Genomic DNA, 22,011 nt, shown 5'->3' with positions numbered 1-22,011 from the left:
CTTTTTTTTTTTTTTTTTTTTTTTTATTGTTTATTTATTTCGGCTGCTCCGGGTCTTAGTTACGGTGCATAGGTTCTTCGTTGCAGCATGCGAACTCTTAATTGCATGTGGATCTAGTTCCCTGACCAGGGATCAAACCCAGGCCCCCTGCAGTGGGAGTGTGGAGTCTTAGCCACTGGACCACCAGGGAAGTCCCGAGCCTATTTATTTAGTGATCTTGGTTATGATGTTTTTTCCCCTGACAGTGAGCAATAGCTTTTCTTTTCATTGTAAGTTATTAAGCCCAAAGGTATATATTTTCTTTTGATCACTCTTTGGTAAATGAAATGCACCTGTGTTAGAGTGCAACTTTTCCAGAAGGCTGTTGTTTTAACCTTGAGTAAAACATTCTTAGAACAAATCCCAGGAACTGGAGAACACTCATACACTCTGTAACACAGTTCTTCCAAAGGCCATCTGTAAGCCCCAAATGGCCTTTCCTCAGGCAGGACTTTGTTAATGTGTCTTTATAAATATGAGGAACTTTGCAATTGCACATGACAGGGATTTCACTCTGGGTGGATTCACGGAAGAAGAGGTTCACTGCCCTCAAGGGAAATAACAGTGAAAGTAGGTCATTTTGATGCTGATCTCCTTAGCAAACTCCTGTAAGACTACAAGTTAAAAAAAACTCCAATCACGGCTAGCTTTGGTATATACAACTTGACAGTTTACCAAGCACTTTCACTTGTGGATCTCATGTTTTCCTTGAAAAATAAACCCCGTGATATAGAAATTATTATTATTATGACATACATTTTCCATTATGCATGTTAGAAAGTTGAGGCCTAGAGATGTTTAATGATTTGCTCAGAGTCATCTGATGAGAGACAGAGAGAGAGAGAGAGAGAGATGAGAGATGAAGAGGAGGGAGGGAGAGAGAGGGAAGGGGGAGAAAGGGAGGAGGGAGAAGAACCAAAGCTCTCTGCTTCTGAATTCCATGATCTTTTTTGCTAAGCCATGGGGCCTGTTATAAACGAATGGCCCAACTTTCTCTTTCTTTCACCCAGGCAAGATTGGACAAGGTGAAACTGTCTTTGATGTGCCAGCCTCATAGCCCTATTCCCTTTCAGTGTCCTTACCCTTGCCAAACTCTGCCCTCCAGAAGGACTCTGACTTTGGCTTTACTTACTAATGAGAGTCTGTACTCATTCAGTTAATAACATGTACCACAAATGTGAAAGGGTGCCCAAGGAACTTAATTATCCACCTGTGCTGGTGTTACAGGGCAATGCCACAAGAAAGCAATCAGACATGGAGGTCAGTCGGTGTCCAATTATTTTTCTAATACATTAAATATATACAAGAAATATTTATGAAGAATATAGAGGAGTGGTTAAAAGCTTGGTCTCTGGAACTACACTGTCTGGGTTCATATTCCATTGCCTAATCTTAGAGAAGTTACTTAACTTCTCTCTGCCTCAGTTTCCTCACCCATGTAATGAGAATAATAATGGTATCTATATAATGGGTTGTAGTCTTAATGAATAAATGTAAAATGCCTAAGACAGTCCATGGTATAACATAAGTACCAGATAAATGTCGGCTATTCTTTATTGAATATGAGACAACAAATATCTATTTAATGAGTGGATTTTTTTTTTGAGTGCTTATTATATTGTAGGCTCAGCATGAAACTCCAAGGGTATAATGGTAAATTCCATGGACATAGTTTCTGCTTACTTGAAGCCTATATTCTAGCAGGAAGAGACAAATAATTATACAAAAACTTATTTAATTACAATTGGAAAAGGAGCTGCTGCTAATTTTAGAATGCCCTAAGAATTTATCACAGGGATCACAGAGGACTCAGAAGTCTAAGAAGCGGGATGTGATAAAAAGTTCAGGGAAGGCCTAACTTGGAAAGTTATGAGATTTGACGGAAGAAGAATTAGGTGCAAAGAGGGAGGAAAGCATACCAGACAGGAAGAACATCAGGGTGCATTCCATAGACTAAGATCTGTCCATGGGTCAGGAACACACCGAGAGAAAAAGACTGGTGTGAGAAGTTCAGATCAGGCCCTACACAGCCATGGAAGGCCATGGAGAGAAACTTGGAGTGCCAAATCTGCACCAGGGATCACGCTCCCTGGTGGTCCAGTGGCTAAGACTGTGCTCCCAATGCAGGGGAGCTGGGTTCCATCCCTGGTCAGGGAAATAGATCCCACATGCCAACTAAAGACCCCGCATGCCGCAACTAAAAATCCTGCATGCTGCAACTAAGACCCAGGGCAGCCAAATAAATAAATAGATAAATAAATATAAATAAAAATCTTTTTTTAAAAAAAAGATCACTCTCCATGCAATCTAGAGAATGAACTTGAAGGCGGGAATGGCCACAAGGAGGCTAGCTAAATAGTATTTAAAAGCTCAGGATATGGAGGAAGACAGATAAGTTTGATTTCTGGCTCTGTCATTTATTTTATTAGCAGTGCAAACTTGGGCAAGTTACTTAATTTTCTCTAAGTCTTAATTTCCTCATTTCTAAAATTAGGGGATGTATATCTTTCCGGTGGGGTTGTTATGAGAATTAAGTGAAGTAATCCACATAAAACTACTTAGCCCAGTACCCAGCACCCGGTAAGTATTCATGTCAGTTGCTAGCAGCATTATTACTTATTTTATTGCTTTAACCTATGCAGGAGGTAGTGATGGCTAGAATTACGTTGTAGCAATGCAGATGGAGAGAGGTAAATGCATTTGAGATATTTATGAGTTGAAACCGTATCGTCCCTAGGACAGTGGTATTTGGTTGGTGACCAAAACTCTCAGTCATCTCAGCTTTTCAGGTCAGAATGTGATTTCTGTCAGTGTGCTTTAACTTTATTCCACTTACAGTACTAGTCCAACTCATGAGAGTGCAATGAGAAATCAGAGACCAATGAATTAATTTACAGAGAGCAATAATTTATGGTAAGCTTTTCATGTCTTCTAGTCATTACACGTTCCTCAACATGGGAGACCAAATTCTTATCATAAGATTGCTTGGCAAGCACCACATCAGAGCAGGGGACTTAGTTGGATGGTTTTAACCTGCTTTACTCAAGCCTGATACACTTAGCTCAAGTGCTTCCATTGGCCTGAAGTGCCCTTCCCAACTTTGTCCACCTGGCTAACTCTTACCTTGTAGGATTCAGCCTAGAGTTATCTCCTCTACAAAGCTTTCCAAATATTCTGAGGTTGGATTAAGCTCCCTTCCTCTCAGCTCCCACAACAACTGTGTTCAGGACTCTTATTTCCAACTGACCATGTCACTGGAATTCTTTCTCTTCGTTTATTTTACCCATGACTTCTTGAGAGTAAGGAACATATCTTTTTGGCTGGTCTTTAATGTAGCACAGTATCTACTTGCCTAGTAGAAGCTCAAAAAAATATTGTTTCAACTGCTGACTTGCCCAACATATCAGTAGATGGGATATGCACTACCCAAAGGGATGGCGTCTTGGCTACTGAACAGTATTGGAGAAGCAATATCAGGAATTCCTGTTCTTGGTTCTTTTTTTACTAGTCTCCAAATAAATCACCTTCTTTTTGCTGATTTATTCAATGTTACCACAATTAATAAGCTCTCTATTTCTTTTGCATTCATGTCTTGATTCGATTTCTAGCTGGCTCATTTTAACATAGGGGATATTCTGTCTCCCAAGGGGACTTTTGCAAAATCACGTGCAGAATTTGTTATTTAACTCTCACAGAATAGCTGCAGGTGTCTGTGCACTAAGCAATACTAGAATTCCAAATTGATTATGACAGTTGTCATACAAAAGATACAAGTAAAGTTCAGAGGCAGCACAGACAGATCTTAAAGACATGGGGGAAAGGGCGATCAGGAGAGACTTGGAGGCCAAGTAAAGAAGAATGGGTGGAATTTTGAGAGATGGAAAAACTGAGGTAAGGCAATGAGTAGCATGAATAAAGGTATGAAATTAGAACCACGCCACACCATTCAGTCCTGTTTGGGAGAATAAGCATAAGAGTCCTATTTGATTAGAACACTGGGTGTCAGCAAGGGTGCAGATTGGAATACATTTGCAAGAGTAGCATGGTCAGGGCCTGATACTGGAGAGTGTTTTATGCTAGACCAAGGAATCTGACTTTATTTGGCAGACAGTGGGGAGCCATTGAAAACTGTTCAACGGAAGGATGACACACACAGTGGTTTATAAATATCTTAATATTGTTATACAGTTGTTTAATGTTTTGCAGTTATAGATCTCTTTCATATGTATAATCTTTTAAAATCCTCATCGTGCCTTGTGAGAAATGTTTTACTGTCTCTATTTTATACAGGAAGAGACTGAAGTTTAGGGAGTTTAAGCATCTCACCCCAAATCCCATAACTGATAAATGCAGAACCCGGAGACCTGAGCCTGGGCTTTCTGCCTCAAGTTCCGCACTCTTGCTATTACAGTGAAGCCTATAAGATGAATAATTGATCTGATAGATGTAAGTTGTAAGGATAATAGGATGGAGTAGAAAATAAGCACCTGGTAAATTATTATTATCAGGGATTATTATTTGCAGAAAAAGTTAGCCACTAAGAAGTACTGAGGTCCCAAACTGAGTGGGATCAGGGGGAATTGAAGGGTTATATATACCTTAAATTTCTCTTTACTTGTAGAGTGAAAGTTGTCAAAGGAATTTCAAGAATCAATGGAGAGCAGAAGAAAAGGTGTTTGCCATTGGGAATGAACATGGTAAGGGGGGAGAGAAGGGGTAGAAATTTCCCGTCACTCAAAACGTTATGGGCTGAAATCTCTTTCATTTACCTATAGGAAAGTGCCTCCACCTAGAGCTCTCCTGGGTGATGTCTCCGATCACACAGGACTTGGGGTACTTTACCATGTGAGAACGTCATTGCATTTGACAGTCAAGAGTTTGCCAAGAGCCAAAAGTACTACATACAGTCTTTTCCAGTTGACAAAGCATTTTCAAGTGTGCTCATTTTCTTCTACAAACAAAGCCATGAACGTTCTCTCCATTTTTATAAATGAGATCATTGAGGCTCGTCAAGGTAAGGGTACTTTCTTTAGAATCTGGAATTTCTGCATTGGCCAGTATGATAGTTATTAATCATGTGTGGCTATTGAGCAGTTAAAATGTGGTTTGAGATGTGCTGCAGGTGTAACATACACACTGGACTTCACAGACTTTATATAGAAAAATGATGTAAAATATCTCTGAAAAGTTTTACATTTGACATGTTGAAATTATAATATTTTGGATATAGTGAACTGAGTAAAATGCATTATTAAAACAAATTGCACCTGTTTCTTTTTATGTGTTTACTAGAAAATTTTAAATTTCCTATGGGTTTTGCATTACATGACAATTGGACAGCACTGTTCTAGACCATAAAACTATTGCTATTGACGTGAATACTCCAAAGCCAACATTCATTCCCCCCACACACTCACTTTAGAAGAGGTGGTAATAAGGAAAATGATCGGAGTTATTATTTATCCATTACCAAAGTTTCTAAGCACTTTACATGCATGAACTAATTTAATCTTCATCAAAATTTCATGACCTGAGTGTTATTTTATATATAGTAGATCATTTTATTTTGCAGATGAGAAACAGAGGACTTCAGGAGCTCTCTGAGAGCCACAGATTTAGTGGCGTCAGAATTCAGGCTTGGCCAGTCTGCCTCCAGTGCCATTAGGAAGGCTTTAGTGGCTGCCTCTGTTGGGTAAGTCCCAAGGAGACATTTGGATTGATTTCACTTTATTGTTGACCTACTATAACTCAGGCAGCATGTGAGAGACTTTAGATATTATCTCACTTAATCTTTGCAACAACTCCATTAAGTAGTTATTATTCCTATTTTATAGGTGAGTAAACTGAGGCTTGGAGTGATTGCACAACCTGCCCAAAGTCACACTAGGTACATGGTGGAACTCAGTTTATAATCCGGCCTGAATCCGAAGTTGATACTCCATCACTATGCCGGTCTGTGAAAGAGCTACACCTGAACCTCCTGGGGGTGCTTCCCAGGCAAACCCTAAGGTACTGAAGCAGTCTCCCTGGGGTGGGCTCTGGGAATTTGTTCTTCTTAGAATTGCTTCGGGTGACCCTCATCCTCAGCCAAAAGTTTGGCGATAACCACCCTCTCTGAGTCTTTCATTTTCCTGGGAGTCCCACCTCTTCAGTCTCTCCTGGGAGTTGATGAAAAATTGAAAAAAAAAGGAAAAGGAAAGAAACAAACAAAAACAGTATTTCCCTTAGGCAGCTTCAGTGGGGCTGACCATTCATCTCAGCAGTGTCCCTGCTTCTTTCAAATCTTATCATCATCTGCCCTAAAATGTGGGCTGAAATGATTTAATTAAGCAGAGATAATCATAGGCTTCAGAGATAAAACAGCCAGTCCTCCTGAAGACATCCTTAGAAACATCTAAGCAGTCCAGGACTGTGTCTGAGATGAGAGAGGCAGGGATTTAGGGAGTGTAGAGGTGGGATGGGAGGAAGGAACGTAGCGGTAGACCCACAGGCTCTCAAGGTGATTTATGGGGTCCTGGATGATTCACTAAGAACCACTGGATGTGAATGAAGGCACAGAATGAATAAAACCAAGTGACTCTTGGGGGTGGTATTGTGTGTGTGTGTGTGTGTGTGTGTGTGTGTGTGTGTGTGTGTGTGTCCCCACGTGCACGAGCGTGCACATGTGGTAGGAAGGTTATGTTTTTGGCAGTCTTGTTTGCACATAGACAAGCAATTGCTTTATGTGACAGATTCAGAACTTCTGACTAGCACACAAATATAAAATTAGGTCCTAGGTTTCATGGCAACCCAACTCAACACAGTAGCAAACAAGAATTGTTTGAGAATCTGAGAAAGAAGCCAACATTGTGTATGTCACAGCTAGCTTGCCTTCCTTTGACCAATTCCTCCTAATTTAGCAGTACTTCCGTTCCTGCCCTAATTTCCCCTGGTTTGTAAACTACGTCACTTAACCGAACTCAGCTCCAGACTTTATAAAAACAAAATTTTGTATTTCAGCAATGGTTTTCTTGGCATTTCTGCCTCTAAAGAATTTTACTTGATTCTGATTTTTCCTTTTCACCCTTGAAAGATTGTAGCTATCAGTTGTGTTTCCCTGTTTCTCCTTTTCTAATGGAGTGTCTAACGCAGTATAATGCAGTGTCTGTTAAATGTGATTAAAGATTTCAGTGTTTGGTAAAAACCAATATTTACCAGGGAAATCCCGCCAACATAAATGTGCAGCCGAGGTAGAAAATATTGGCTCAATCTCCCCCAGACACACACATACAGACAAGAACTGTAAATGTTTTGCATGTCACTTCTGACATTTCTGGCCTCTTTTTTGCCAGTTTCACACATGTATCCATTTAACACAGATTCTGAAGTCTTAAAACTGGAATAATCTAGATAATAGACCCCAATAGTCATTTTTAAAGTTGTTTTCTTTTTTTTTTTTTTTTTTCCTTGCGTTATGCGGGCCTCTCACTGTTGTGGCCTCTCCCATTTGCGGAGCACAGGCTCCGGACGCGCAGGCTCAGCGGCCATGGCTCACGGGCCCAGCCGCTCCGCGGCACGTGGGATCTTCCCGAAACGGGGCACGAACCCGCGTCTCCTGCATCGGCAGGCGGACTCTCAAGCACTGCGCCACCAGGGAAGCCCTAAAGTTGTTTTCTTATTAGCTGAGGTTTGTTGTTGCTTGTTTTGTTTCTGCTCTGGTGGTTCTAGCATTTATCACACTGTCACGTAATTTGTTTAAGAGGTTGCCTTGAATTATGAGAGTTAATATTGTTTGAAATAGTAAACAAGGGAATACTGATCTTTTACAAAGCAGATTATACTACAAAACTTATTTGCAGAAACATCAACAGACATTTTGAGATTAAGTCAGTCTTGTTTGAGTGATTGCTTTAATTTAGCAAACATTTACTGAATTGAATTTATTCACTGATTGAATTTATTGAATGAATGAAATACTGCTACACTTTGAATGAATTTCAAATAGTTGTAGTTTGGATTCGAAATTATTTCTCTGAAACTGAATAGCCCGGGCAGCCAGCAGACAGAAGGCCCCAGCTGGCACCTGGCAGCCACAGCCTCAGGAGGAAGACTGGAGAGGGTGGAGACTGAGTGAGTTTCACGTGGCCAAAGCTCAGGACCGACCCCTCAGTAAAAACTTTAAACTGCAGTTCCTATACCACACTTCCTCTTAGTACAGAGGGCTGGGTCTGAGACAAGGGAGAGGGAATGACTCATCTACAAAAGAGGCCACTGAGATTGCTAAAGGCAAACCCTGAACAGTGCCTGGTAAACAGCAAGCACTTAATAAATGCTTACATTATAAACAAGTAAAATGAAATCCAATAACCTACTATAACTTATGGGTTCAGTGTGGAATGTTCTGATCAAGATTTAGGAGCAAGAACAATTTCTATGTCTAGTCGTCATGATAAAATCCCTTTGGTTACTTTCTCTGACTCCAAATGCTCAAGTGTTTATGAATCAAAAACTGAAGGACCATGGGAAGGATGGATAAGGATAATGTTAGTCAAAGCAACCATTAATTGAGGGTCTGCCTGAACAAAATCTCTCTAATCTTTGAGACAGCCTTGTGAGGTAGATTGCATTATCATTAACGTATAGATGACAGAACAGGTGGGAAAGGAAATGGTCAATGAGGCTGGAAAGGTGGCCTGGGTGTCTGGGCTCAATAGCAGGCCCCGGTCCGGGATACAAAAGAAGCAAAAGACAAGTCGTTGCTGTCCTCTAGGAATGTGTGATCCGAGAGGGGAGCGGGAATGCTCAGACACAGAAGGCAAACAGCAAGGGCACACTGTGGGGTGTGGGCTGGATCATCTGAGGACCAGGGGCAGCAAAGGCACGCTTGGGCTTTGAACAGAGCAGGTGCTTATTAATACATGCTTGTGGAAGTGCACTGAACTTAACTGAATTAGGAACCAAATAACGGTAATCTAGGTGGAAAAACATGGAATCCAAAACGAAATGCAAAGCAGCAGGGAGATAAGTCTTACTGAACAGAGACTGCTGAAGAAAAGTGGTTAGAGAGTCAGAGCGGGGCCAGACTGTGAAGTGCAGGAGTCTGGACTTGATGCACGTCCGAGCAGCAAGGAGCTACTGGAGGTTCTGGTCGAGGGGCGAGGCATGAGGAAAGAGGGAATTTAGGACAACACAGCCAACAGGAGTGTGTAAGATGCCTCTCAATGGGAAGCAGCTAGAGTTAGGGGTCCCAGGAAGACCCAACTGCGGGGATCTAAGCTGAAAACAATGCAGGCTAGGGCTTCCCTGGTGGCGCAGTGGTTGAGAGTCCGCCTGCCGATGCAGGGGACACAGGCTCGTGCCCTGGTCCGGGAAGATCGCACATGCCGCGGAGCAGCTGGGCCCGTGAGCCATGGCCGCTGAGCCTGCGCTTCCGGAGCCTGTGCTCCGCAACGGGAGAGGCCACAACAGTGAGAGGCCTTGCGTACCGCAAAAAAAAAAAATAATAAATAATAATAATGCAGGCTAGAACGGGTGGTGACAATAGGATGAAAGAGAGAAGTTCTAAATAAGGTCTGGAAGGAAACAAATATATACCAATTCTTGACAGGGCAAAAAATATACCATATTCTCCGTAAGAGATGACCAGGGAGAGGAAGATGTGCAAAACTCTCACCATGGTTTCTAGCCTTGGAGTGGACAGAGCAGAACCATTGACAGATATGAAGGAGTTGGGGGAGGAGGGGGAAACAGTAATTTGGACTCCCTAGAGTTTGGTGTGATTTCCATATGGTTACAAGGACTTGGGGTGGGTCTCTAGTAAGTGGACTGAGCTCCAGGCATGGATTGCTGCTGAGGATTATGAGCTGGGGATCGTGAGAACACACTGCCTGGCCATGAGTCTCCAGGGCATGTGTCTATCTTCTGATTGGTTCCTGGAGAAAGGTCAATAACAAATACAAGATCCCACCCACGGCCCACCCACACATTATCTCACCAACTTGAGTGATTTCCAGCTCTGCAGGGCACAAGCCCAATGCAAGAGATTTCTCTCTTCTCAGCATCTGCAAGGTGCAAGGCCGAATCCTCTGTGGAAAGGACCCCGAAAGCTGGAAGCGGCCCAAGAGACCAATCATATTTAAACCAACTCCTCGGTTCATAGGTGATAAGACTGAGGCCAGGAGAAAGGAATGGACATTTCAAGATCATACAGCCATTCCCTCCGTGAAACAGCAGGGGCCAGTTTTGAAATTTTACAGAACCTGTTGTTGCCACTTCACTGTGCCTCAACTCTGACTGGCAACATTTAAAGTACCATTCAATTAAACTAGTATTTGTGGACACATAATAGGTGTCGGTCTCCATGCTAGACACAGAGGATACCAGAAGGGTAAATAGAGCAATCAGTGCCGTTGAGGCACTCACAGTCCAGAAAAGACTGTTTGAGAATAGGAGTAATTGCTTTTCCTTGGGTAGGAGTGATAGGGAAGGCTTCCTGGAGGAAGTTATGCCTTAGCAGGGTTTTAAAGGATGAATAGGAGTTTTCTCAGCAAGAAATAGGAAAAGAAGGTAAAAGTATTTTATAAGCAAAGGGAACAGTGTGTATCAAAGTAAAGAGATGATACAGTATAATGCTTGGTGTTACTATTAAGGGTTTAGTAGCTTCATGGCAATTGAGGGTAGAGAAGAAACAGCAGGAGAGGCAGACAGAGCACTGTTAGGAAATTTTAAAGTATGTGTGTTGGGGGTGGGGGAGTGAAAAACATGAGGAAGACATCCACAAAGTCCCTAAGTGATATTCCTTAGAGTTATAGCTATAATCAGAGATATATAGAGAGTTAGAGAGCAAAAGTCAGTAAACTCTTTCAAAAAGACCAGATAGTAATTATTCTAGGCTTGTGAGCCCCATGGTCTGAGTTGCAAATATTCAACTCTGCCATTTAAGCATGAAAACAGCCACAGATAATACAGAAACAAATGCAAGTGACGGTGTTCCAATGAACCTTTATTTTCAAAAACAAGTGTATGGCCCAAGGGCCATGTTTGCCAATCACTACTACAGAGACATCCTGAGATCCTGACATCACTCTCAACACCTGTGGCAGACAGAACAAAGGCTTCCCAAAGAGGTCTACATCCTAATGCTTGCAACCTGTGAATATATTATGCTACATGGCCAAGGAGGAATAAGGTAGTAGATGGGAATATGGCTGCTAATGAGCTAACCTTAAAATAAAAATATTATTTTAGATTATCTAGGTGGGCCCTATATACAAGGGTCCTTAAATGCGGAAGTGGAAGACAGATGAGTCAGTGTCCGAATGACGGAATGTGAGAAATATTCAACTGGCTATTGCTGCCTTTGAATGTGGAAGATGGCCAGAAGCCAAGGAAGGCAGGCAGCCTCTAGAAGACGCAAGAAAATGGATTTTCCCCTAGAGACTCCAGAAAGTAACACAGCCTTGCCAAAACCTTGATCTGTGTTGTTTTAAGTCCCAAAGTTTGTGTAATTTCTTACAAGGGCCATAGATAATTAATACAATGCTCACGTGAGCTAAACCTTCTAAACATTGTGGCGAACTCTCCGGCCTCCAGAGTAAAGAACTCAGGTTTAACATCCATTTAAGTGCCTCATTTAAATGCAAAGGGTAGGTTAAAGAAATCTGGATTTGGATGTGGGGAAATTAGGCCATGCTTCAGGGAGTGTCTAGAATAAGGAGCTGCTTTTACACTGAACAGGCTTTACAGCTCCCTGATGGAGTAGAGGAGGCACTGAAACAAAATTTCCCGTGATGTGTGTTTCTCAGGGGGCTCCCAGACCTATACAGTTGGGGATTTAGAGAACTGTGTGCGTGAGGGTGCAGATGAAAGTCCCAGAGCAGGTCCCGTAGGCAGGCTCAGAGTGGGGAAGTGGGCCGTCAGACATCAGCGCCTGACTTTCTCTTCCACCCGCAGCAGGCTACCCTCTGCCCTCTGCTGTGCCACTGTAACATTTATGTCACAGGGAATACACTTCGCTGCCCTAACATGTGTGTTACGAGGGAAATGAGAACGTGAAGCTGGTGGCACTTGACAAAGGAGGCAGCATTCCAAAGACGAGCTTGGGCAGTCCTGGCAGGCACATGCTGTTAGGGGTCATTTCAGAGACAGCCACCGCCGCTGGGCACTCACAGAGGTAGGTCGGTTGAGGTCAAGGGCCTCTGCCCAAGAGTCCTCTCAAACTACCTTCCGTGGCCAGAGGCGGAGGCCATGGGTTCCAACCTCCCTTCCACACTGTAAACATCCTGAAAGCAAAGACTTCCTCACAGCAGCTAACGCAGTGCCTTTCACTCCAGAGCCAGGCGTCATTGCCCAGTGGCTAACTGATTATTAGTAAAATCGAGGAGACAGTGAAGGCATATCTTGTCATAACAATAACAGTTCTCACAATAAATTTGGAAAGTACATTTCAATGTACAAAACATCCTCACATACACTGTCTCAAATGATCCTCCTAAGGCTGCTAGGAAGGGAGTATTAGCAAACCCATTTTGCTGAGAAGGAGAATGAGTCTCATAGGCATTAAGTGACTAGATTAACACTCCACAGCTCGCAACTGGAAGAGCTGGGCCTGAACCCAGGTCTTCGGTGTCTTAGATTTGGGAGTTCATCTGCATCTTGCAACTTCTCCTTTCCTCCCTTCTCTTCGTCCCTCCCTTCTGGAAACACTGAGTATCTATTATGTACCAGACAACACTGTTCAAGGTCCCACAGATATAAAGTTAACTAAGAAGGTTCTGGACCTGAGGAAGATCATAGTTTGGCAGGGGAGCCAGGCATGTCAATGTGCAAACTATGATACAACCTAAGACTAAGACATTTACTAAGTACTCTATGTGCTGTGCACTGTACGACTAACGTTCAACATCTTATGATGTAGGTATCATCTTCCCCACTTTACAGGTAAGGAAATGTAGCTTTAGAGTCATTAAGTATCTCGTAAGTTGCAGCCAGGATCCCCATTCTCTCCTGATTCCTCATCTCATACTCTCAGCCCCTCTACGGTGTTATGTCACCATAAGCACTAGCACAGAGCTCTACACCGGGGCAGTGAAAGAGCAGGGGAAAGATGGGTTGACCGTCCAGCAGAATTAGAGAAGCAGAATAAAAGATGGGTTGACCGCCCCTAGAAAGTGGGGCATGTGCATATAATGCAGCAGAGAGGAATGAACCAGGTCATTTAAAGATGATCTTTGAGTTTGACCCCTGATTCTAAAAACTGAACATGAGAAGAGAGTATCCCACAAATCTGATGCCATTTAAAAATATTTTTCTGAGTGACTATTAGGTGCAAAGCATTGCCCAGGGGATTCCATGAGGAATCAGATTCAGGCCCAACTCTTAAGGAGATAATCCTGTACTTGCACTGAGAGAGTAGAGGTGAAGCCATCTTCTAAGGTCACTGTGGGGTAGAAGGAAAAGTTCTGAACTGGGAGCTGGGAGATCTGGACTCCAGTCCCAGTTTTATCACCAGTTCACCCAGCAAGTCCCTCAACCTCTCAGTTCCATTTCTGCAACTTTGAAATCCAGTGTTGGAACAGATAATGTCTAGGGCCTCTTTTAGCTCTGATGTTTTATTATTCTGTTTCGTTAAGGAAGTAGAGGAAAAGAGCTTATGTGTCACAGAGGACTGGAAAGGGAGAGAGTAGTTCACCTCATCAGAAGCCATCCCACAGCAGGTGCCTTTGGCACCCCAATCCTGCATGTGCCCAGCAGCCGCATGGTGCGAGCTGCCAGGGTCCCTGCCTGTTTTCCACTCTCAAACTTGCAAGGGATCCCCTAAATAATGAAACCACAGATAGGTACCCCAAGAGGTCAGTGTTTTTCAGATGCCTTGCACATCCACAGCACTAAGTGGCTGCTTGAAGCTATTATACCATTATTATTGTTGTTGTTAGAGAATGACGGTAATTAACACTATTTACTGGGAGCATTCTATGCACAAAGTGCCACGAGGGGTGCTTTGCTGACAATTACCTCCTCCTCTTTCCAAATGTAAGCAGTGTTACTGTCTCTACTCTAGAGATGAATCTGTGGCTGGAAAAGGTTAAATAACCTGCCTGAAGCCACACAGCTACCAGTCTGGGGCAGAGCCTGTACTCTCACGCAGTACTCTCACTCTAACCCTAATCGTAACTCTAACCGTAATCCTAACTTTATTCTCCTGCTCAATTTTGCTACAATCTGCGATGCTTCCAATCCGGGTATCCTTCCTTCACTTTAACCTGCCATGAGCAACTGAAAAGGAGGTTAACTGGCCGATACGAATCATACCATAATCTTACCTTACAGTTTGCAAAGTGCTTTCTCATAAACCCATCATCTGATTCTCATGTCAGCCAGAGAGCGAGATGGAGCATTATTTCTATTTTATAGAAGAAGAAACTGAGTATCAAGGGAAGTGAGTAACCTGGAGGTTTCTTAAACCCTCTTGCCATGCTAATCATGTACTCATCTAAATCTCTGACCACTCTGGGACATTAATTTTCAGAACATTGTGTCATGTGTCTTAAAATGTATCCGGTTATTTATATTTGCATTGCAGCATGGCTAACATAGGGCCTTCCCAAAGAGATATTACCAAATGGCAACTGGTGTTTCCTTATATCTTCTTCCAGGACTCAGTGTAAGTGATTCCCAAATAACTAAGATTCCCAAATAACTAAGAATAGTTCAGTGAATGCTAAAGTTCCAAACCCTCACAATAATACAATTTGTTTTCTTTCAAAATGCCAGTACATTCATTGAATCCCATCCTCTTTACTGAGTTGACATTGTTTATGTAAACTTCACAGAACATTTTGAACCTTCTTTTCTGAGTGTAAGGCTGTATGTAGTGCTATGAATTAGATCATGAAGAACTTTCTTATAAATTTTCTACAAACTATGTCTAAATGCAATTTTAACATAGCTTTGTATACATCAGAAACATATCCATCAAGTCTTCCCAACTATATACCCAAAGAAAGCACATAGGAAAGAAATTTAAATAATCTTTTGTTTCTCTGTCTCACATAATCAGACTCTCTTACCACTAGAGAAGGTGGTACTATTTGCAAGGTTGTGTGGTGGTTAAATCAATCAGAGCAATTGCCACATGAAACGACAGGGATGAATCTCATAAACTTAAATGTCGAGCAAAAGAAATCAAATACTAAAAAGCACATAAAAATATGATTCAATTTATGTAAAGTTCAAAAGAGGGAAAAATGAATCTATGATGTTAGAGGTCAAGAGAGTGGTTACCTTGAGGGGGATTGTGACTGGGAGGGGACTTGAGGGGAGCTTTAATGGGGCTGGCAATGATGTATTTCTTGTTTCAGGTTCTGACTACGTGGTTGTGTTCATTTTATAAAAATTCACTGACTTCTACACTTGTGATTTGTGTACTTTTCTCTCTGCAAGCTATATTTCAATAAAACGTTTCTGGAAAAAAATCAATTAACTCTAGCTTCTTGAGCCTTGACATCTGTAACTAGCATCTTGTTGCTTCTGTCACTTCTGTTTCCCTTTGGAGCTTCTCAGTGGGAAGTGTTCCACCTTTAATTCTGAAATACCTCTACTAAGCTCAACCTTCTTACCTGCCTAATTTTGTAATTTTTTCATGGCTACTGGAGGGCAGAGCCAACGTGGTTTGAAGAAGAAAAGGTTCTACCATTTACAGTTGTGAGTCCTTAAGCAATTGCTTGTTCAATGTGACTTTGAGGGTCTCTACCTGGGTAACTGGGGTCATAATGGCTGCTTCATAAGGTTATGATTACTTGTCATGAGGATTACATGAAACAGTGTGTGCAAATGCCATCAGAAATCCTAGCATAAAGGTACTCTTGGAAACCTGACTTTTGCCCTTAACTCCTCCCCACATTGCCCATTCTGCTTGGATCTTCATCTAACATGAATCCCATCAACACTAGTACATAAAACAATAATATTCCCCACTACCTGGGAATTCCTGGGAAACCCCCATTGTCCATATTTCCTCTTCTGCTGCCATAGTCGAAAAGCATCAATACTAGGTTAATTACCTCTACCACAAATGACCAAGTCTAACCTCAGCAGGGCTCTTAGTGCAGTTTTATCATCTCGCTACTGATTCCTCATAGGTGTATATGAAAACATTCCCACTGCTCACAAATTCCCATTTTCATGTCTATCCTCTAACTTTTACCAAAGATCCAATTTCCTACTTCACTGGTAAGATAAAGGTCAGTTTGAATTCTACCAACTTCACCCCTTTCATGCCTCAGGAGGCTTCTTTGTCTCCACTTTTGCCTATCCATTTTAGTGTCTCTCCTCATTTTGTTTTGTTTTTTCCTCCTCCACTCTAGTATTTTTTTTTTTTTTTTAATGTTGAGCCTTCTTTTTAATTTATTTATTTTTAAATTTTTGGCTGTGTTGGGTCTTCGTTTCTGTGCAAGGGCTTTCTCTAGTTGTGGCAAGCGGGGGCCACTCTTCATCTCTGTGCGTGGGCCTCTCACTGTCGTGGCCTCTCCCGTTGTGGTGCACAGGCTCCAGACGCGCAGGCTCAGTAGTTGTGGCTCACGTGCCCAGTCGCTCCGCGGCACTTGGGGTCCTCCCAGACCAGGGCTCGAACCCGTGTCCCCTGCATTAGCAGGCAGACTCTCAACCACTGCGCCACCAGGGAAGCCCTTTTTTTTTTTTTTAAAGACCTTGATAATTTCAGTTATACCCTCACTCATTTATACCTTTAACAACCTGTTCTCCATGACCTTCACTGTTTCTACCTATACACTCATTTATGTTTTTCCCATCCTACAACCTAAACGTTTTTCTTTAGGCCCTGCTTCAACAGTATCACATCATTCTTCTTTTATTGCCACCTTCCAGAGAAATAATTTTAAATTCTAGTTCCACTTCTTCACCAGCCCATCAACCTGCAATGTTTGTAGTCTTGTTTCTGCTCCTTCCATTCAATGGCAACTGCTTTCTCTCTCTCTCTTTCTCTCAAAACCCAGGGGCCTCCTGAACGTGAAATTTAGCGGGCACGTCCTATTTATTTTATTTTATTTTTTAGAGGGCACTTCTTAGTATCCATTGACATCTGTCACACTTGACTTAGTGACTCTAATCTCTCCTTTGGCAATTTCATTTACTTCCATGTCTTTGAATGTTATTTTCATTTTGATAGCTCCCAAATCATTGTCCCTGATCTGTTACTGAAATGCCACACCTACGTTTCCAGCTGACTAAGCATCTTTTACCACATCATTATTCTACTTCTACAAATTCAAACTCATCATAAAATAGATCATTTTATGGAATAAGCATTGTTCAAGGCATCTGATTTCCCCAACTGGCTGTTCCACTAACTTGCTGAGTGATCATAGACAAGTCATTTACTCTCACTGGATTTTCTCCTACACGGAGCAAAGGGATTGGGCATAATCATAATGACTTTAATAGCTATGAAATTCTATAATGCTATGTTTAAAAAGATGAAGCCATTATCTTCTTTCCACCTACAATCTGCCCTTTTCCCTGACTTCCATATTTTTATTAATGGTATCCACATTCCCATAGTTATCTAAACTTAAAATCTCTGCTTCATCTTCCATGCTTCCTTTTTTTCTCAGTTTCTACAACCTACCAGTTGTCAGGCTCAGTGGATTCTACCTCAAAGATATCGATTGCATCCAGTCCCGTCTTTCCCCTTCTCTCATTATAAATTATAGTCAAGCCCTCATTTAACCAAGCAGGGCTTTTGCAGTCACTTTCTCACTGGTCTCCATGTTTTATACCGTCAAAAGATTGATTTTCTTCATACGTGACTCATTACATCAAGTGCCAGCTGAAAAATCTTTAATGACCCCCATGGCCTTTCTAATACATCCAAATACCTTTATTTGGTGTTCAGGGTTCTTCCTAACCCAGGGCCAGCATCACGTACTTCTCTCCTTTACTCAAATCTCAGCTGCAAACACGGGGATGGATTTGTTCCCCAAGTTAAGTCCTGTTATTTTCACCACGATCTCCTGGTTTGTGCTGTTTTCTCTGCATGGATGATGTTCTCTGTAATCCTTTATTGAAATCCTTGCCATCAATCAAGTCCCAAGTCAGATGGAACTTCTACTTGACGTCTTCCTTGAATCCCATGGCTGGAAGCCATCTGTCCCTGCTCAGAACACCAGTGCCATCACGCTCGTCTGCAGTGACACTTTATCATGTTCTTAGCTGATGTAAAGTGATTTATATATACTCATTTTTCATTATCTGAAGGACAGAGGCCATGTCCCCTTTGTACCCAGATCAGTACTTCTACTGTAGGCTTATAATAGAAAGGGGATAAAAGAATGAATTAAGTACTTAATATTGTACCTTGTGAATGACAAAAAAATAAAAGTCACAGGAAATATGACCGTAAGGAGTTGTTGGGGAGACAAATCACTACCCAAGGAGACAGAAAACAATGTAAGATATTCTGACGTATCAACACCAAATTGAATTGCCTCTGCTTTAGATTCAGATTTTGTTCCAACTCAGCTCCAAGTAACTGGATGGTATCAAACATAAATTGCCCTGGGTTACTTTTCTTATGAGTAAACTGCAGAGTTGTCCAATTTAGCCAAAAAACAAACAAAATGAAGACAAACAAAGACAGCCAGTTAAATTTCAATTTCAGATAAATAATATTTTTTTTTAGTTCTTATACTATAATCTGTCCTTATACTAAAACATTATTTGTTATTTATCTGAAATTCAAATTTACTGGATATCCTGCATTTTATTTGGCAGTCCTCAATAAGGGAACTGTTGTTAATCATCTCTAAGGCTGACTACTCCAACATTCTACATTCAACAGCATTTTCAGAGAAAGGAAAGATAAAACTGTGCTGTTCCCTCAGCTTGTAATTCCTTTCCCTTAGATCTCTGCACTCAGCTTTTAGCTCACTTATAGATGCCATAAAACCCTTTTGATTCTCCTATCCAAAACAGCACCTTCTTACCCTTCCAGCTCCCTTCTCTGGTCACCCCTTATCCCATTAGCTTGCTTTTTTTTTCATTATCTGAAATTATCTCCTCCATTTCTTTGGGCACGTGCTTATTGCCTGTCTCTCTCTGTCACTACAATGTATCTTCAGAGGGAAGGGTCTTTACTGTCCTGTTCACTGCTGAGTCCCCAGCACCTAGACAACAATGGCAGATACAAGAAACACTTAAAAAACCAAAAAAATACAATAAGTGCTAAAAATGAATTTTTTGGCCAAAGAGGACTAATGGGGTCCAAAGGAAGAAAGCTGAGTATGGGCTAATGTGGTTAGGAAAGGTTTCTTGGAGGAAGTGGGACTTTAGCAATGCCATAGAGCACTGGTTTGGGGGGAGAGTGTCTATCATCTGAATAAGTTTAGGAACATTTGCAAGCTATACAAGTCCCTGCCCTGCCCCACCTCCTCACGGGGCCTAGCAGAATTTAGGGTGGTTGATAAGCACTATGTCTAATGTCAAAAGGCTCCCCAGATGATTCTGATATAACCCCTCTACCCCATTGGAGAACATCTTCCACAAAGGATGGGTAGTATTTGGTTAAGTAGAAAGCCTTAAGAACAGAACGATGTGAACTGAACACAAAGAGAAGAAAAAGAGCATAAACTCTCAGGTATGAAAGTACTGCTCAGATTGGAATAGAGTTAAGGAATTTGTGCTTCAGTTTGTAGGCAAAGGAGAACAAAGGAAGGATTTTCAGAAGGAAATAAAATTGTAAATTGCTACCTATACTTTACACCAGGATCAGGAAACTCTGAGGAACCAAACACAGTCTACTGCCTATTTTTGTAAATAAAGTTTAACTGGAGCACAGCCATGTCCATTTGTTTACACACTGCCTAGGACTGCTTTTGCTGAAAGTTCAGCACAATGCCTGTAATACTCAACCCTTGTCAAGCTCTCTATGTCCTTTAAGATTCTGCCATTGCAGAAATGGCCTTGCAGCCAGGACTCCACTAATTCATTTTATGTGATGATTACATTTATGCATTCATTAATTCCTAGATACCTGAAAGGATTTGGGATATACAGGTTCTAGGTTAAAGTGCTGGGCTCTGTATTTACACGATTTGTGAGTCCTACACCTTGCTCATCATCTACCATGATTATCATACTCTGTCGATATGTGGTTCTGATAACATATATCAGTGGTATCGTAGGGTCTTCTAATCTGGCACCAAATAGGAAGATACAGTGTGGTTTATAAATAACCACATAGCAAGTTCAAGTCTCTTCTTAGAAACTGATATCTGACAGACGATTTGTATGAAGCTTGGTTCCCAGCAATAGCACCAGACACATGAGCAGGCAGGGTGTCATGGCTAAGTTTTCCAGTAACTCCAAAAATATCTACTCTCACCTCTTTCCCCACAGAGTTACACAAACACTAACTTCCATCCTTATCACACTTTTAGTCCTTTCCCAACTCTAAGTCTTACTTCTGGGAATAACCTAATGTTTTAAGCAAATGGCTATAGAGTTTGGTTTCCTGAGAGCCTCCTCCTGGAAATGGTACTGTTTTAGATGGCTTTAAAAGAGCTTTCCATCTTCTCCTACCCCCAAGGGTAATGTGGAAGCAAATTCCCTTTTGGTTACAGTAGATTATGCAGCATTTACTCAAGAAATATTTATCCAGACAGAGTTTATCATCTTATATGTTGGGGTTAAATGGTGAAAAAATAACCACTAGTGAATGACTTGTAAATAACTAGTTTTAGTGCCTAGAGAGTAATATTCCAATATGGGTAATTTAATTAGAGTGGTAAGGATAAAGTGGTGATAAACACTGGGTACCACATAAGCCTAAAGAATGGTCACCTAACAAAGTCTTGGGGACTCCTTGGAGGAAGTGGTGTCTAAGTGGTAAGCTGAAGGAGCTACATAGATCAAGAGGAGGTGGGAAGAGAAGCCAAAACAAGAGAAGTTCTAGAGGTCCAGAAAGAATAGAAGACTGGAGTCCCATGTCAATAATATACTATAAAGAGTTGCTGATTATCTGAGGATAACTAAAAAGCTTTGTGGTAGATTCTCATCACTCTCTGGTATGTCGCATAAGGAAACAAGGGCTTTGGCTTATATTCGACTCTTTATACTGCCACCACTGTTTTTGTGTGTGAGCTCTGGACATTGCTTAACCTTTTAGAACATCAGTTTTCTCATTTGTCAAATCTCATTTGTCTCATTTGTCAATAGGAATACCTGCCCTTGAAGGACTTTGCAGGAATCCAATGACAATGTGTGGGAAAGTGCTTTGCAATCTCTAATTCCGGCCACCATCCAGGCCACTCCCCGTTTCCACCCACCATTGTCCATCTAGATTTGCTCAGCAAATGCAAGATACTTTTAATGTCATCTGCTGACAATAAATCAAATAAATCAAGAGTCCCCAAATCCAGATTTTTAGATTCTCCCAGGCTACACAACACCATAGCCCATGTAATAGGTAACAGTAAGGTGACCAACAGGGAAACTTACCAAACTGTCAATCTGTATATTTTTCTTGTTCATTTGACAAATGTGGAAACCAATGGGCAAGAGTCCCATGAATGTCACCCAGCTAGGGAGTGATGCTAAGAGCATCTGGTTTGTGGATGAACTGTGCATTTCCATCATCTCTTGCCTCCAAAGCCAATGGGTCCCTTCTGCTTCAGGACCTTCTCAAGTCCTCCAGAAATCAGTATAGGGACAGTGAACTGCAATCTGGAAGCAGTTTAGCTTTCCCCGTTTTCACCCAGGGAAGCTGTGTCCTAATCCCTCCCTGCTTCTGGGCTTAGTGTAACTGAACAGTCCAAACCTCTGGGGTTTGGGAGGCTAATGACCACCTCCCAGACAAAGTTAATCAGTTGGATGAGCAGTAAGCTCCAAGCTTTAGCAGGAGATTTCTCTTGAGTTATAAACGCCCAGTGAACTTGCTACTTGTATTTCTCCCATCACAGTCATTCCCTAGGAGAAGTT

The 22,011-nt window shown here is 41.7% G+C and overlaps 1 protein-coding gene across 1 annotated transcript in view; it reads right to left on the bottom strand.

Annotated features, from left to right (window-relative positions):
• Positions 1–22,011, bottom strand: part of PDE4B (phosphodiesterase 4B) — a 494,025-nt gene that overhangs the window by 50,700 nt on the left and 421,314 nt on the right. The gene's annotated exons all lie outside the window — the stretch shown is intronic.

Source organism: Lipotes vexillifer, unplaced genomic scaffold (assembly GCF_000442215.2).
Source record: "Lipotes vexillifer unplaced genomic scaffold, Lipotes_vexillifer_v1.1 scaffold134, whole genome shotgun sequence".
NCBI classification, from domain to species: domain Eukaryota; kingdom Metazoa; phylum Chordata; class Mammalia; order Artiodactyla; family Lipotidae; genus Lipotes; species Lipotes vexillifer.
The sequence above is the reverse complement of the archived record's forward strand: the minus strand, read 5'-3'. Positions and strand labels throughout refer to the sequence as shown.